Source organism: Coptis chinensis, chromosome 2 (assembly GCF_015680905.1).
Source record: "Coptis chinensis isolate HL-2020 chromosome 2, ASM1568090v1, whole genome shotgun sequence".
Classification (NCBI taxonomy): domain Eukaryota; kingdom Viridiplantae; phylum Streptophyta; class Magnoliopsida; order Ranunculales; family Ranunculaceae; genus Coptis; species Coptis chinensis.
In genome coordinates, this window is record NC_141457.1 from 75905588 (window position 1) to 75923468 (window position 17881).

A 17881-nucleotide genomic window follows, 5' to 3' on the forward strand; every position below is an offset into this window, starting at 1 on the left:
ACCTCCTCCCATTCAGATTTACCTCAATGAATAAGAATTCTCTCTATCTTATTCTCTCAATGATTCAATACATGTTAAGTTTGGGTAGTGTTATCTCCAAATTGGTTTAATTCTAACAAATAACAGATAATGACCAAAATAAACGAAAAAGGGAAAAGGGCTATTCTAGACTCTACAAATATGGCCTAATAAAGGTTCAAGCCCATAAGGCAAAAGGCTCATGCTCATAGCCCTATTCATTATTGATCTACCACAATTATCGTCCACTATCAATGTTATTTGAAAGTCATGTGGCGCACACTTGCACGTGAACATGTGCAAGACACACTTTTTTGTACTTTTGTAGTAGTTATTTAACTTGTAGTTAAATAACCTACCCGATCAATCTCTACTTCTTTCATCGTGAGATCGTTCTCATAAGAAATTACTTTCTCTACACTCCCCACTTGCACCACTATACCATTATTAAAATGTACAACTAATCTCCAAGCCTTGCCTACTTATAAAATGAGACCTTCATCACTTATAAGAACAACGTCGAGATTTGATCTCAGTCTCTATTATTTTGTACGGAGGCGGTAATACAAAGCTTAGTCTCATCCTCAAACATAACCCTTCCCATATTTTATTATATTTCTCGATTAGTTACTTTACATGCATACTCTCTTGATGTGTTTTGACAAATCTTACTGAAATAGGGACAACTAAAACATTGGTTGTCACAGTTTGGCCCTCCCCCCACCCACTAAAAATCTTATCGGAGCTCAGACCATATTTTGTATTTATAGGAAATCTTAACCATGCATCTCAATCTTAAACATCTCTTTTGGGTAAAAGGTTCTTCTTTTAATACTCGGAAATTTACGATTTTTTAGTTTTTCATTTAAATGAGTGGACTACCTCAAAACACAAAATTAACGAGTTTGGGAATTGAAATAAAAGTATTTGGGGTTTGGAATATTGGTCTCCTACTTGTATATTTAATTTTTACTAGATCTTCGAATTTTATATGTATGCTTTATTTGTTTGGGTCTCTTTATTTAATAGATAAAGCTTTTTGAATTGCATGAAGTTCATATAAATCACAAAATAAGCCTCTTCCCTCGATACACATACTCATTTTAAATCTAAAAGTCAAAATTTTCAACAAAGTAAGCGATTAAAGTCTATTAAGCTAGTTTTGGTGAGATATCGATCAATTATGTTAGCCTTTTGTTTTAAGACTTTCCAATTATGGGGAGAAGCCGCTTCCAATTGGCGAGCATTCATACTTTCATGGTGTTAGTTGTTGAGTTCCCTATCTACTACATTTTACAACACTATTATATAAGGTGCGTCCTACGAACGGATGCCGTTATAATAGATGTTTTCTAAAAAATTGGTGCAACTATGCAGAGCTAAGAGGTATAAATGTTATATATATTTATCAGTCATCCAAATTTCTTGCAATGTGAAAATTTCACTCTCTATAAAAAAAAAGAACTCACTCATGATAAAACCTTTCAACTTTTTTTGTTGTTGTTTAATAATAGACGACGTTTGATTGAAGGCGATGATCATATTGAAGCTACTTGAATAGAAAAACATTCTCAGTCATACCAAAAGATCGAGATCATAAACAACATTTTAAAAGCAAAACTATATTTGTCGAAACATTCTAACTACATATAATACAACTATGTTTTGAGGTTAGCTTAATGTAGTTGGATATAGTTTCCAATTTCCCATAAACTATTCTTTAAGGTCAGTTAAATGCATTTGCATCCACTTTCCGATTTCTCGTTAATTATTCATTGAGGCTAGTTCCATGCATTTGTATCCAATTTTCGATTTCCTGTTAATTATTCTATGAGGTTAGTTCAATATAGTTGCATTCAATTTTCGATTTTCCGTTAAACATTCTTTTAGGTATAGTTTTCAATTTTCCGTTAATTTTGAGATTAGCTCGATGCAGTTACATCCAGTTTCTGATTTTTTGTTAATTATTCTTTACGTTTAGCTCAATGCATTTGCATCCAGCTTCTAGTTTCAAGTTAACTATTCTATGACGTTAGTTCAAATGTTCAATGTAGTTGCACTCAATTTTTGATTTTCCGTTAATTAGTTTTTTTGAGGTTTGTTCGGAGCAGTTGCATCCAGTTTATGATTTCCCGTTAATTATTCTTTGAGATTAGTTTAATGCATTTGTATTCAGTTTTCGATTTCCCGTTAGTTATTCTTCGAGGTGAGTTAATTGTAGTTGCATTTAGTTTCTGATTTCCCGTTAATTATTATTTGAGGTTAGCTTAATGCATTTGCATCCAGTTTCTAAATTTCTACATAACATTATTCTATACACGTTCTCTAAATTAGATATTAATCCCTATATTTTATCTAAATTACAAAAAAGTCCTTACGCTTTTCTACCCAATATAAAATTACAAAAGTGCCATATACTGAAAATTACAAAATTACTTCTATGCGCGCGCTATTTTTTTTAGTGAGATATTGCCACTGGGCGTTATACGTATTTTGTATCTCATTATTCTCTCTCCTAATCTAAGCAAATAACTACTAATATTTTAGAATGTATTTTATCGTAATTAAATGAATGTATACGCTCTTGTGTTCTGAAAAAGGTTTTCCCATGAGGGTAAAATAATAATTTCACTTTGATTGTAAATTTAAAAAAATAAAAAATAAAAAAAAAATGGTGTGGCTCATCTATGTTGGGATTGTTGGGCACGCGGCATGAGGCTAGTATATATCTAAGAATCTCCTAGGATTAATTTTAAATAAGTTGCCCATAATAGTAGCTACACCATTTTGGCTAAATTGGATCCGATGTGGCCCGTTTCTATTGAGCCCATACAATTAGCTAAAACGTTGGTGAGTCTTGTTCACAATTTGTGGATGGGCCTAACAAGAACGACCCTATCCATAATCATCCACCTTAGTGGTGTAGTGCGTCATTTGTTTCTAAAGTTTGATAGAGGTAAAATGTGTATCTTCTAAGTCACAGTGAATTAATCGATGGGCGGATCCATGATTTTGCCAACTCAAGGGGCTAATACAACTAACATACACTACAAATATATTTTTTGGGGTGAATTATAACAAATATTTTTTTTTCAACCGAAAAGTTGGACAATACACAAATGATTATTATATTTAGAGTAATTTATCCAGTAGATCCCGTACTAGAATACAAATATTTCAACTTTCTGTATTTAAAAACATAAACGGTAGGCAGATACTTGGACTGCCATAGCAGTTTGCGGTACATCGAGATGGATATACCTACTAACAGCAGAACTGTGCATTGCCTAAACAAGTAAAAAAGATTCAAAATCCAGACTTGCTCCTAATTCAAAATCTTGACTTTTCTGTCCATTTCGAATCAATGACTTTTTGTTATTGGTCGTGTACCAAAATATCCACACCTCAATCCCCTTAAGTTTCTTCTGCAAAAGGCTTCATATCCTCACAAAGACCGACCTAGGCATTATATTCAATTTTGATCTTGCTAGCTGCACACCGGCATGTTTAAGAGGAGTTGATGTTCTCATGAACACGGAATACTATTATTGTCCAGCGAGTAAGGAAAATACATCAAAACGTCGGTTAGTATTTCTTTCCTTTCTATCTTACTTTAGTTTAGAGTTAAATACAAAAATAAAAGCTATTCATGTTTCATTAGTTTGAACACATTCTCTTGTGTGGTAGAATGTTTCTGTGTTATGGCCTTATGGCCAAGTCCCAATTATATAGAATACAATCTGTTTCCTGTAGTTGTCCCAATTAGGAACAAATGAATGGAAAGAGCTTCCCAAACTTGTTGCCTATGATTCTTGCCCATGTGAGTTTAGTGCTTCGATTGAGGGAGTCGACTTTTAAATTCTCTCTCACCCCAGTACGTCCTTTTGTCGTTCACAGCTTAAAATTTGGTTTCTTAGTTGTTCACCCTCCATTCAATCCTTTAGCAATTTTGTGGATGGCGTAGCTCTTCACTTGTTCTCTAGATTTGGAGTATACCTTTCAATATATGTGAACAGTCCGTGGATATAGGCAATGACCAAAACTGTGATTCTTAATGAAGTGTGTATGGTGCCACTCACACCAAAGAGATCTCTCCTTTTGTAGCAAAGATGAAATTGAGCTTACCTATGGAAGCCAGATTCCAAACATCAAGATTTATGACCCCATGTTCCCACTCTCTCTCTCTCTTCTGTTTGCAGCATGATTTCCATCCAATCAAGTCTTTCTTTCTTTCTAAAGAGGTTCCAACCCATACGAATGCACTGCAAATATTATTAAACTTTTCCAGGGAAGCTTTAGGAAGAAGAAAAACCCTACTCGCATAAATCAGGGTGCTAGTAAGCACAGGTTTTATCAGTTGTAATCTTCTTGCTTAGGAGAACGCTTCGAGGCCCAGGAAGCATTCCTAATTCTTCATAGGTTGGCAATCATTGAGCAGAAAGCTAGACTGCATGAACATCTACAAGGCTTACAGGCCTAATACAGGTGTAGAGCCTACTTTACTACTTGGATGAAACTTGTCTCTTATGTTTGAATACATGACACTATCAAAGACTTTCGAAGGATGGTGAAGCAATTGCAGTACTCTTGAGTTTAAGAGATAGCTCTCAGATCAGGACCTTTGAAGTGCATTTAGGTCAGAAAGAAACAAAGGCCAGCATTTTTCTTTTATTTGGTGGAATTGCATATAAGTCCTAAGCATTATTTTGTGTGTTTGTGTTTGGTCTTCTTCGTGACTATCGACTGAGATTCCTGCAATGTCTGTTCTGATGCACGAGTAAATTCAAAATCGAGGACCAACTACTTTAGGTTGGTCTTAAAATGACATGGTAGTCTACTATAATTGACTTCATTCATTTCTATACTAAATTGTCATTTTACACCAACATAGATACATGATAAGTGATACCTTAGAAAGTAGAATTAGAAAATAAAACATAAAATAGAGAGAAACGGAGAGAGGAATGGGACCTAAGAGAGAAAATGGATATTACCATTAGAAACTGTGACTGCAATCGGGATACTAACCACATGTTTCCCGTCTGTCCACATCATCCTTCCAAACTCAGTCTTGGATTCCCCATGTGATAAGTCGACCCTCTCTGCCAAAATCTTGATCAGGTAAGTTAATTTTTGATCTTTGTGGCTAAATTCTAGTTTGGTAGGCTGAACCGTCACCAGGACCCCGACAGGATTTTCTATTTGTAATGTGTAGGTAGATGCACCTTCACTTACTTGCGTTGCTGTCCTGGTGACTAACACTTCTCTGCCAGATGACTGATTCAATACAACAGAAACAGACGGGTAGTTCAGATCCCAAGGAGTCATGCCTTTCTTGCAGCTTCTTGATGTTTGTGTGATTTGAGCGATTTCATCTTCAGTGTAGTCGGATGCACAAAGAAAATCCATATAGTCATCGACTGTGAGATCATATACCAAACCAGGATCAAGGGCTTTTTCAGGATCCACGTGTCCCGATTCATAATCCCATACAGTAGCTGGTTCATAAGTAGTCCCATCAAGCACACGGTTCCCTAAATTGTCAAGTACATATGACGTAGTCATCATTGCGGATTTGATTCTCGATGGCGACCATTCTGGTTGAGACCTTTCAACAATGCCGCAACCCCTGAAATGTGGGGGCATGCCATTGATGTTGCTGACAGGATATTGAAGTGAACATTTCTTGTGCCGGAAGGTACTGTGCTTGGGCCTAAACCATCTGGCCAAGCTGCTAAGATGTTGACACCTGGAGCGATCAGGTCTGGTTTCATGATAAACTTGGACTCCATGTTGGGCCCTCTTGACGAAAACCCAGCTACCAATGGAGATGGTTTGACATTTAGTTGAGTACCATGCGATACAATAGTGGCATGTGGATCTTCTGATGTGGTTAAATATGACAAGAGATTCTGTGCAGTTGATGAAGTTATTACTACTGTTGGGAGTACTTGAGCAATATGGGGCAACTCCCCTCCTTGATCACTCATATCAGCAATGACCATACCAACTCCTCCAGCATCCTGAACAACGCCTCCTAGGTTAAAAACTTCTTTTGTATATCTTCCTTCGAATACAATTATATTTCCACTGACAAGTTTCGGGTTCATAGACACAAGGAAAGACCCAACACTTGGCTTATATTTACGGGCATATACTAGAAGAAAGGAGGTTTTCTCAGGTAAGGATGGACCACCGTAAATTGATGCTCCAGGGAAAACAGTGCCATTAGCCAATATCAGATCCGCTGGGAACTTTCTATCATTGGTCCCAGCGCCAACAGTTATAACCCATGGGGATATATTGGACAGTGAACCTGGTAATGGACCTGCATATACAAAAGATGTATTAATAAAATTTGGTTCCACTGCAACATAGATTTCAAGTATCAGGTCATCCCTGTTTGCAGGTCATCCCAAGTGAAAACAGCCATAAACTCAACAGTTTTTATTGAATTTGTGGCCAATGGAAATAAGAAACACACTTAAAGTAGTTAATAGGAAACTCAAGGAATAGAGAAGTTTCTACTGCATTTGTTTAGCTGATTGGTTGCATTTCCGTCCATGATATGTTGTTACTATGGCATTTGCATTGAAATAAATGGCAGGGTCTTTGGGAGTAAATGGCTGTCTTTATGAAGACATGGTGTATAATTTGTCACAGGAATGAGACATCTGTTGTAATTGACTGGATATGTGACCATTGGGAATGTGATTAGTCATAATGCTAGGACATAAAGTTTTACTTTTTGTAATTGTCCGTCCTGTGATTGTGTATGTTCTTAGGACGTAAAATTACTTTATGTCGGCTTCCAGGACTCTGGATCCAAGTTGTTCCTAAATCTTTACTTTATGTTCTTAGTATTTACTTTTTCTATTCAGTAGGTCCTGCTCTCATGAGGAAATAATGTTGCCTATTTGCGGCCAAATTTTGACGATCTACATAAATTCGAAGGGGGGCTATTATCTCTGGGAGCGCTCATCCAGATTTCTTCTTGCTTCTTCTGTCACTAGCTGGGTGTTTATGAGGTACCAATATTGACTATTGACATCCAAATCCACACACACGCGCACACTCCTATGAAGCTCCTCTCGTCACTCTGATCTCTAAGGTTCCTTTTTAAACCCCAAGGATCAAACCCCAAAGTGGTAATGTTGCCTAACTACCATTATTAGCACTCGGAAATAGGATCAGTTACGGTACCATGCATCTTAAGTTCTAAAGCATCAACAGAATGAAGTCCAACGTTCTACTTACTTTTGGACTTGTTTCTCCGTTTGAGGCTGTAGGTATTTGTACAATTGTTACACTGGTATGCAGACTTCTATTGAACCCCCACCAACCCACCCAAGCCACAAGTAGTAACTTAGCGCTAGGAACGCTGCCACCAGCGAAGAGGACTTAAATCCAAAAAGGAAACTCATAAACCTGATATGGCATCAATGTTACAATGTGTTTGGTAGTTAGGAACTCTTATTGCGTCAGTGGATTTCCCTGGGAACTTAAGTCTTGATAAGTATGGGGTGGGGTTTTTGTGGTTATTCTCAGTAGCCCCGTTTTTGTCGTACATAGTGTGTGACTCTCTCGTTAGTTAGTTGTAACCACTTTTTTTCAACCAAATTTAATTCTAATTAATCGTAAAAGCTATTGAAAAATTTGTTACCTTCATTTCCCGCAGAAGCTGAAACTAGAACATTGTGTTTCATTGCACCAAACTGTGCAATGCTAATAGGATCCTCGTGATAGCGTTTACGTGTGATACTGCCAATGGAAAACGAGATGACATCTACTCCGTCTTGTACTGCCTTCTCATAGGCCTCAAGAATGTCTATGGTGCTGCAGTCGGACAAACCCCTACAGACTTTATACACAGCCAATCGTGCTCTGGGTGTGATTCCCATCGCCATCCCTGCCGCGTACCCAAATAAGGAAGCATTTGGTACTAAGCTTCCTGCTGCTGTGGAACAGGTGTGTGTGCCGTGACCAGTCGTGTCTCGTGCCGAGTCATGTCCTTGGGGCTCATTAGGGCTTCTTCCAGAGTTGAAGTATCTTGCCCCAATCAGTTTTCTGTTGCATAGATTTCTGGTAAAGTTGTGGCCCTCAACACAAACACCTTTCCATTTTGGGGGTATTGGACCAATACCCTCATCATGGAAACTTTCACTTTCTGGCCAAACTCCTGTATCCAGAAGACCAGAACCCCTATAATCACATCTGACCCGTAGTTTGATTCTTCAAGTAGACGTCCAACAACATCACCTTTCCTCAGGAGTCCCAGGAATCGTGGTGTGTGTGGTGTGAACTTCAATAAAATCATTCGGGAAAACTCCTACAACTTCTCGCAACTTCTTCATATATTCAACTTCCTGGGGACTCAGAGAAGCGGAGAACCCATAAAAAACTTTGTCATACAAATGGAGCAGTTTAGGCCTCTCTCTTGTTGATATTTTGTCTAGAATTGAAACATACCAGGTCTTAAACTCTAGGAAGACTGTAGGTTTTAGAACCTTGTTGATTTGAATTATATACAGGTCTTTATCACCGTTTCTACTCTCCTGATTAGAACTTGAGATTGTTATTAGGAGAAGAAAGAATAAAATACTTTGGAGAGGAGACATTGTGAATTGCTAAGGAAGTTTCTTAATGTATTAAATGAAGAGGACTTACTGGAGGTAGAAAAGTTGACGAACTAGTCATATGACGATCAGACCAACCAAAAGTTGACGAACTAGTCATATGACGATCAGACCAAACAACACTTGTAATAGGGAGTGGTGGAGAATCAACATACCTCATTTGTGAGTTGTGAGTGGTGACTTCCATTGAGTACGTCACTTTTTCCAAGCCTTTTGTTAGTCTAAAAGATGCAAGGAGTGTTAACTCTATTTCTCTATGTAATTCCATGTAATGTATTTATTGGTTTTAATAAGATATATGCATACCCGTTCCTGCTAAAATTGGGAGGAGCATTCTGTATTTTTAATCCTAATGCCAAATGCAGTTTAGAAGATTTATTTATTTTTTTCCAGAAGTGGATATAACGAACCCTGTTGTCAAGTCTTTATTTTTTAATGATTTTCTCTTTTCTTTCTTGTTTTAGTTCTACATCCTACTGTTGCAACTTAACCACTAATAAATTTCTACGGAATAAGCAATCCACCCAAGTTATGTGGTTTAATCTTTTTACTTACCATCGCACTGGACCAAATTAATATGGTTTATCAGCCAACAAAATTATGCGGACACTCATTGGTTCCTATGTGCAACAGGCTGGGTGGTTGGGGTGCGCCATCATCTTACTAAATCCGTGCTATGTGTGCCAAACTAAATCGAATTATTTGATTGAATTTGCACTCGTTGTCTTTCTTTTTTTGTTGTGAGAATGTGAGATATGGTACTGGAACCAGCTATGATGACACACCGCAATGCTTTAATTGTTTTTGGTTTTACTAATGTTTTGTTTAACAAATGTTGGCTAAAGTGCACAACAAGCCCCTAACAGAACGTTTGATAGACATAATCTCGTTTTATATGAATGTACGTAGGATGCTGTGTTGCTGTGGAAGTTTATAGAGCGATCCAATTTTCCTGGACTACAGGATCACTATCTGCACTGGCAATTATGAAAGCAACCTTAATATTGAGTTTGAATGTATGCTCAAATGTAGGAAAGCAACCTTAACTCCACTGTCTATCTACATGTCATTCACTTATTTATTTTGATAAAATGGATACACAACAAACTTTGGCTGGAGTACACATCATGGGTTTGTCTGGTTCACGGAAAAAGGTGGAAAATAAAACGTTTTCCAGGAATTTGAAATGCGTCACGTGTTTGGTAACATGTGGAAAACAAAAAAAATAGAAATTGGTTTCTCTAAAACATAAAAAGGAAGGAAAACAACTAACTTAAAATAAAAAAGGAAGTCGTTTTCTATTTTCCATCCCGACAACAACTCACGGGTAGTGAACTGGAAAAAAAAAATTGTTCAAGCTCGAGAAGGTAAGTTTCCCACTCTCTCTTCTCTCTTCTCTCATTGATTAATGGTGGTCTCCCTCACTTCTGTGTTCATATCTCAAAGGTTTCAAACACATCTCCACCGATCAAATCAGCGTTTGTTTGAGCATAATAAGGTACCTAATTTTTGTTATTTGATTCAAACCATCGATTAAAAAAATATCGATTTGGGGTCGTTGTTGTGATTTCTTTGTGCCAATTAGTTCATTTTTATGTTTTATTGTTTATGTGGTTTGGATGTTGTAGATCTGGTGTTTTGAGATTGTTGATGGTAGTTAATTTGTGTTTATTGATGTTTATATAGTGATGAGTTGTTCATTTTGTAAAACTTTGTTACTGTTTCATATTGGTTTTGAGTTTTGCGTGTGTTTTTGGTCTTCTTCTTCGGGTTTGTAAGACCGTAAAACTAGTATGCAAACTTCTTTTTTTACTGTGAAATTGAAAGTTTATGTTGAAGCTTCTTCTTATATAGTTCGATCTAGCCTTGTGTTTTTGAATTTCCTTTGTACTTTGTTTGTATTGTGAACATTGGCTATGATCTTTCCTTTTACTTAGATGAGTAGTGACAACGATTTTGAAAGGACGCCAGAAGGTAGTCTGCCGTCGTTGGAGCTATGGCGTGTTTACAAGTGCAAGAACTACCGCTTTCGCGACTAGCGGATAGCATACCAAGGAAGCCATATGTGAATCGTGACATCGACGAAAATTGTACTTGGATGGTATAATCAATGATGATAGTGAGTGTTACGATCTTTTGAGGATGAGTAAAGAGTCGTTCAAAGTTGGTTGTTTTATTTAGAGAAAAGAATTTGTTAAGAGATTCAAGGAATAATGAAAGTTGAAGAGCAAGTTGTTGAAGTTCCTTCATACTATAGGGCATAACGTTAAAACCCGAAAATCATCAAACATAATTTTTTTAGCTCGGGAAACAACTAATCGATATTTTCATATTGTTCTAAAAGCGATTCTTAGTCTTTACAAGGATCTAGTGGTGGAACCAACCACTGATATGGAAACACCTCCAATTATACGATGTAATGAAGTGAGATTCTGGCCTTGGTTTAAGGTAAAATATAAATATATTCTTTAGTTAAAATTGTTAAAAGTTTTCTTATATTTTAAGTAATTAGTTTTTGATTGATTGTAAATAAGGATTGCATTGGAGCAATAGATGGGACTCATATTCGTGTGAAAGTACCTGAAGGTATACGCAATAGATTTCGTAGGAGGAAAGAAAAACCTACACAAAATGTCTTGGCTGCCGTTTCCTTTGATCTTAGGTTTACTTATGTGTTAGCTGGTTGGGAAGGGTCAGCTCATGACGCACGGGTACTTGAAGATGCTTTAACAAGACCTAATGGACTTAAAGTCCCTGAAGGTATATATATAAATGTATATATGAATGTATTGTTTACTTATGTAATATGGTAGATAATGATCCCTATAATAATGTTATTTCCCTTGTAGGAAATATTACTTGGTAGATCTTTGGTTATCCTAATCGCATGGGATTCCTTTTGCTCCATTTCAAGGTGTTAGATACCACTTGAAAGAATGGAGTGAGCATGAACCGAAAATGAGAAGGAGTTATTTAATGTTCGGCCATTCATCATTAAGGAACTCTGTTGAACGAAGCTTTGGAATCCTAAATAAACGCGGAAGATATTGATGATTCCGAGTCTTTCTTCTCTTTTGATACACAAGTAGATGTGGTCCCGGCTTGTTGTATCCTACACAACTATATCATCGGTGTCGCCCTAATGATTTGTTCCTTTCGAGAGCCGATCCCCGAACCCGAGAGTGGAGAGCCTCCAAAGAAAAAGACAAAACTTACTCGAAGGAGCAACGTGAGCAAAAAGAAAGAGCGGGGCTGCATTTAGGGTTGATATGGCACAAAGTTATGTGGGATAACAACTTAGTAAGAAAAAAAGCAAAGGTGACACAGAAAGAGCAACTTTAGAAAAATTAGGAGTGGGATAACAAGTGGTGTTTGTACTGTAGAAGAATTTGTGATGCAAGCTTTGTACATAGACTATTATGGTTTTTGTTTTCCTAGTTCTATGCTTGTATAAGACTTCAATGGTGATTAATATGATACTATGTTTTGATTGTGTAATGTTTTATGTAATTTTTGTTATGCTTAAGGTAGTTTAGATATGTGCGGTGGTTACTTGCACCTGCTTGTTCCATACATGGGATAACTATGTTGATTTGTTAATTGTGTCATGTGACTAACATAATATTTAGGAATGGAAGAAACTCAACAATCTGTGAAAGGAAAGTCCAAGCAAGAGAAAAAGAATTATAGGTGGACTGATAAGAAAGAGAAAGTTTTGATCTCATTTTTAGCAGAGTGTGCGAGAAAGGGAGAAAAGAAGGGAAAAGCATTCAGCAAGTCCACTTTTACACAGGCGGCTAAAGCTATTTTCGATGCCTTTAACGACACTTGCACTGCGGAAAATGTTGTTGGTCGTATGAAAACTACTAAGGCAAAATATGCAATGATTAAGAGCCTTAAGGAAAGGAGCGGTTGGACGTGGGATGATGAGCTTAAGATGATCAAAGTTGACAAAGAAGATGTCAAGATTTTATTGAGGTATTTGTTTTTTTTTCAAACTCAACAAATTGAATCTTTTAATTGCCATGTCTTTTATTAAAAATTGGTTCTTGAAGTTGTTTGTTTGAGGTATATGTTTATATGATGATTAGGCTTGTTGTTTGAACTGAGTTTAATGTTCTTTTATACCCAAGGTTGGCTGATGAAGGTGTTAATGTGTCATGAAATGCTAAGGCCGTCTTTGATGAAGGTTTATTTTCACCGGTTTAGTGGTCCGATTATTTAATTGGGATTTGTTTATTTGCTCTTGGATTGTTCAATTTAAGCTCATAAGTAGTGTTCATTACTTGTTTCTTCATTATCAAGGCTTTTCTTTGTTTGGGCCGATAATTAGTGTAGACCAAATAGGGGATACTTTCTCTAGCATGTAGAGTTGGATGGAACTTTTGAGGCTTTGAAAAAAGTTTAAGTTAATTATTAAAGATGAGAACCGTAGGATTGTTGCAAATGGGCACGAAAATGGATTTAATCGCTTAAGACTCAAAGTACATGCTCAATGACCTTTGAAAGTGTCTTGATAGTTAATTTATATGCGCACCTATTTCAAAGAGTTTCGTTCTCCCGCTTTGTTTGATGTCCGTAATTGCCGCCGACGTGAATTAATTTCTAGGCGGTCGCCTAAAAAATTAGAATGTTTAGTATTTATTGATGAGCCCTATTGACGATGGAATTTGTTTGCGGCTAATAGATCACCAAAGTTGGGAAGCGGTTTGCCCATTTGGTTGATCAAGTGGATAGCAAGAGAGAAATTTGCCCCACCAAGTTGATTGGGGAGTTCGACAAATCTATTATAGTAGGTAGTCTTGTCATGTAGAAAAGGTGGACTTCCATTCCGCCGCCAAGCTAAGCTAGATAAAACCTTGTGGCACAACATGGTATTTGCCCATATGTCACAATACCAACGACACAAGCATTTTAAAGCCATTTCATTCACTTACAGAATTGAAGTTGACTTCCCATAATGCTCGGCCTTGGATACTTATTCTCCTATTAGTCGCTTTATTGTCCTTAAATATTGTTTACTTCACTCTATCTTTTATTATCCGCACAACATAGAATGTCGGTAGTCTTTGTCGGATCGATCTCATATGGTATTAATAAAGATGATATTGAATTTATGTAGGATAATCCATATGCAAAAGGCTTGTTGAATGTCCCAATAGAGCAATATGATGAGTTGTCTCTTGCTTGTGGGGATGACCAAGCTACGGAGGAGTTCGAAAGGCAATTGCAGATATACAATCTGAAACCGCTGATATTGAAGATGTAAAAGCGAGACTCGAGGGGCACCACAAAAGGCAAAGAGGAGTAGACAAAGGGGAGGAAGCATTTTCGAAGCTTGACGGGTTATCGCAGCAACAAAGTTTCCCGCCTAGCAAATGCAAAAAGTAACGCCGATCAAAGCTTTTGTGACCGAAGTCTTCTATGAAGTGATGAACATGGAAGGGTTTGATACTCTAATGTTAAACTCGGCTTTTGAGTATCTAATCAAAACCCTCTTGCCGGGAGCAGCTTTTATTTCAAAGACTCATGAACTTCGTGATGAATTGGTTGACGAAGTTTTCGCGGCAAGAGAGTGACTATACAGTTTTCATATTGATTGGCAAAATCGGATGAAGAACCCAACAAGCAAATGAACCGATTATCGTCATCCACATCCAGATTTTATGGATGGATGGTACCGCTTTTGCATTTAGAATATATGGAAGTTAGTGTATCGATTTTATGTTCTTGAGGTGATACTAATACTAATGTTGTCGATATTTTTCTTAGAACTGATTTTATGTTCCTAGAACTGATTGTTTAGTCTAGTGCACACAACCGATAGGTTTGCTTGGGCATATTGGAACTTTGCATGTTGAGGGTATGTCCTTAATATCTTTAGATTGGATTGTTTGGAATTTTTAGTAGTAGTTAGTAGTAGTTTTGACTCAGTATGCAGATCGTGAGTCCGATGCTAGCTAACATGTGTAATTTTTAGCTTGTGTTCTTGAGTTCTTGAGTTCTTGCTTGTGGAGTTTGTTATTCCCCGACTAAATACCATGATAAGTTTGCTCTATTATTATGGTTTCACCGATAAATTTGTCTTTTGCATTGTTTCTTTACGGAATAGGATTTTATTTATTGCTTAGGTTGGTGATATCCTCTCTTAAAAGATTTGTTTAGGCGACGTGGAGGTAATGGGAGGCGTGAGCTTATACTTGCATTAGTCTAAACTCTGTTATACCCAACCGAGGGTAGCAAACATTAACGCCGAAGAATGGGTTGTCTCCCCAAATTAACGCTGTAGGATTCAAAAAATTTGGTTTTGTTAGTAGAATTGAGCCTCGGCTTTTGGCCCTTTGAGGCTTTGCACTTTTGAATGCTTAGTTGTTAACTATAATGACCTCGTTGTTTTTAGTGGGTATGTCCTTAATATCTTTAGATTCTATGCAAGATGTGCTTGGCGTTTTGCCTCGTGTTTGTTATGCTTTTCCTATGTATGCAAGAATTATCCGTGGGTTGCTCACGGACTCATATTTATCCGACCGCTTGAGAAACCAATGCCTTATCATTGCATTGAAAATTTGTTTGAAAATTTGTTTGAATTGCATATGGCTCTCCTCTCTATGAAGAATGAAGCATAATCACTTTTCTTCAGTTGTTTGTGTAGCAAATTTTGTTCTTTTTTGGTTGAGTTCATTGAATGAATCATGGATGCCTTTCTTCTTGGTAAAATCTCTAGTTGTTTGTTAGTTGAAGTGCAATGTCTTGTGCCTTCAACGAAATCAAACGAAACAAAAGGACTTGCATGTTTGTTTTTGTATTAAATTTAACTTAATATATTGTCTATTACCAGTTCATGCTTGCAAGTTTTTCTTGAAAATAATTTGGATTTCGTGCAAGTACTTAACCGCACCGATAAGTCTACATGGTCTTGAACTCGATTACACACACACACACACAAACGGAAAAAATAAAGAAATTGAGGAACTCATTGTGTATTTGTGTTATAATAATGTTCTAAAGATTAATAACGTTAGTGGGTCTATGATTTGCGTGCCACTTATTGCTCGGGTTTATCCTTTGTAAGTAGGATTTTCCCTGAATCTTTGATTATTTAGTTGTACTTCGTAATATTCACGCTACATTCTTTTTGTTATATAAATGTTGGTTCTTTGGATTTTTAACAGATATGTTTCAGTTCGAAAGCAATTGAGACTAACTCGCATCGATGAGAGTAGAAAATTGCTTAAGTATTGGTTCTCTCTGTTACGATTATATTCTTTGAGCTTACATCCAGAAAAGCTCATCGAATGGTAATTATGAAACTTTTTCCCTTTATTTCATCTACCACGATATAACCAAAACATACTTCCTGAATTAGCATTTTAACATAATGTTGTACTCTTTCTTTCCGGTATGATACATTCTCAGAGGTTTCAATTCTGGCCTTTCATCAAGCTGATGATCACCTTTTGGTTGATAGTTCCTTCTCTTAACGGCGCTGTTTATGCCTATGATCATTTCGTGAGGCCTTGCTATTATGTGAACCTACAACCATTTGTGGATATGGCTATGTATAGGGATTTGGCAAATATAATCCCATTAAAATTTGAATTGCATATGGCTCTCCTCTCTATGAAGAATGAAGCATCTGTGATTGGAATTGACCCCGGAATTGAGTAAGAATTTAAGAATAAGCAAGTACATTAATTAGTCATAGTTTGAACTTAAATACATTTTCATGGAAAAGTTTTTCAATATACCAAACAGGTGGAAAATAAATTCCTGTAAAACATTTTCTTTTCCGGTTGAACCAAACACAAATTTTTTTTTTTATGGAATTTGAAATCAAGGAAAAGAATTTCTTATAGAAACAACTTTCCAGGAATTTTAAATTCCTTGAACCAAACATAGCCCATATGTTGATCGTGGAAGTCGATACTCGATAGAGCGATCCAATTTCCTTGGACTACACGATCACCATTTGCAGAACCACTATTGAAAGCAACCTTGATATTGAGCTAAATGCTGCCGAGAACAATGTCAAATTAAGATCAAAGCCTCCTTATTCCATCTTGTCCCTTATGCAATGAGTTTCAAGCACACTTATTCTAGATCAAAGTATTTGAAAATTGACCACACTTTGAACTATAATCGGTTCAAGGATTTTGTTTTATGTGGATGACCTGCTGAGGACATGAACATGTGAAGTAGGGGTGTGCACGGGTCGGTTCGGGTCGGGTTTGGGCTAAAATCGACCACCAAACCGACCCTGTCGGTTTATGTAATAAAGTAACTGACCCGACCCAACCCTATGGATTTAACCGACCCGTAACTGACCCGACCAGATTATCTCCTAACCGATACCCGACCAAAACCGCTGTCCTTCGGTTTAACTGATTATAACCGACCCGACCCCAAATTCTGATAACTTTTTTGTTTTCGCTAATCCCAAATTCTGATAACTTGTATGTGCTTCTACGTTCTACCAACAATCACCGATTGTCGTCAACATCTTGGAATTGAAGCTTCTCGGCTGTGGGTGATCTTGAATCGGAATTTTGGTTTTGAAAGATTGCTCACCCCGATAACATTTCTTGGAATGCCATAATTGCTGGATGTGTCTCTCATGAGTACCACGACTTGGCATTGGAACTGTTGGTTGACATGAGAGGGTCTTATCAAGCATTCTTAAAGCTTGCGCTGCTCTGGAGGTGAAAGACTTGGGTGGACAGATACACTCCAGTTTGCTCAAAATGAACAATAAGTTTGACTTGTTTGTGAGCGTTGGGTACTTGGGCTCATTGATATGTATGCCAAATGCAATCTCATAGAAGATGCCAAACTTGCTTTCAATTCCATTCTAAAGCCGGATTTAATTGCGTGGAATGCTATGATCTCAGGATATTGCTAAAAAAGGGGATGATAAAGAAAATGTATCCCTCTTTTTTGAGATGCATAAAGAAGGACCTGGTTTCAACCAAACCACTTTATCGACAGTTCTTAAATCCATTGCTTTCTTACAAATCAAGGATATGGGTAAACAAGTTCATGCCCTATCTGTGAAGTCAGGTTTTGAATTCGATAGTTATGTTATAAACGATCTCATTGATGCCTATGGGAAATGTAGCCTTGCAGAGAGGGCCACGCGGCAAGGATTTTAGATACCGCCAGGCCTAACTTCGTTGTCGGGCCACACACTTTCTCCTTGAGCTTTCCACTCACGGGAGCTCAAAATGGAA

The 17881-nt window shown here is 37.1% G+C and overlaps 1 long non-coding RNA gene and 1 pseudogene across 3 annotated transcripts; one reads left to right on the plus strand and one right to left on the minus strand.

The window, feature by feature from the left end:
* The first annotated feature begins 3263 nt into the window (after positions 1 to 3263).
* Positions 3264 to 14585, plus strand: LOC147517885 (uncharacterized). 2 transcript variants are annotated; one of them, XR_015211606.1, is made up of 5 exons: positions 3264 to 3602; positions 9288 to 10021; positions 10101 to 10152; positions 12284 to 12632; positions 13777 to 14585. It is a non-coding gene; the product is annotated as an uncharacterized LOC147517885 (long non-coding RNA). The 2 variants fall into 2 exon arrangements; XR_015211607.1 differs by lacking the exons at positions 9288 to 10021; positions 10101 to 10152 and having other exon boundaries at positions 3302 to 3602.
* Positions 4990 to 9289, minus strand: LOC147517886 (subtilisin-like protease SBT1.5 pseudogene; annotated as a pseudogene). The gene is made up of 2 exons (XR_015214480.1): positions 7664 to 9289; positions 4990 to 6430 (listed from the first exon to the last, which is right to left on the minus strand). The product of XR_015214480.1 is annotated as a subtilisin-like protease SBT1.5 pseudogene (transcript).
* Positions 14586 to 17881: the final 3296 nt, after the last annotated feature.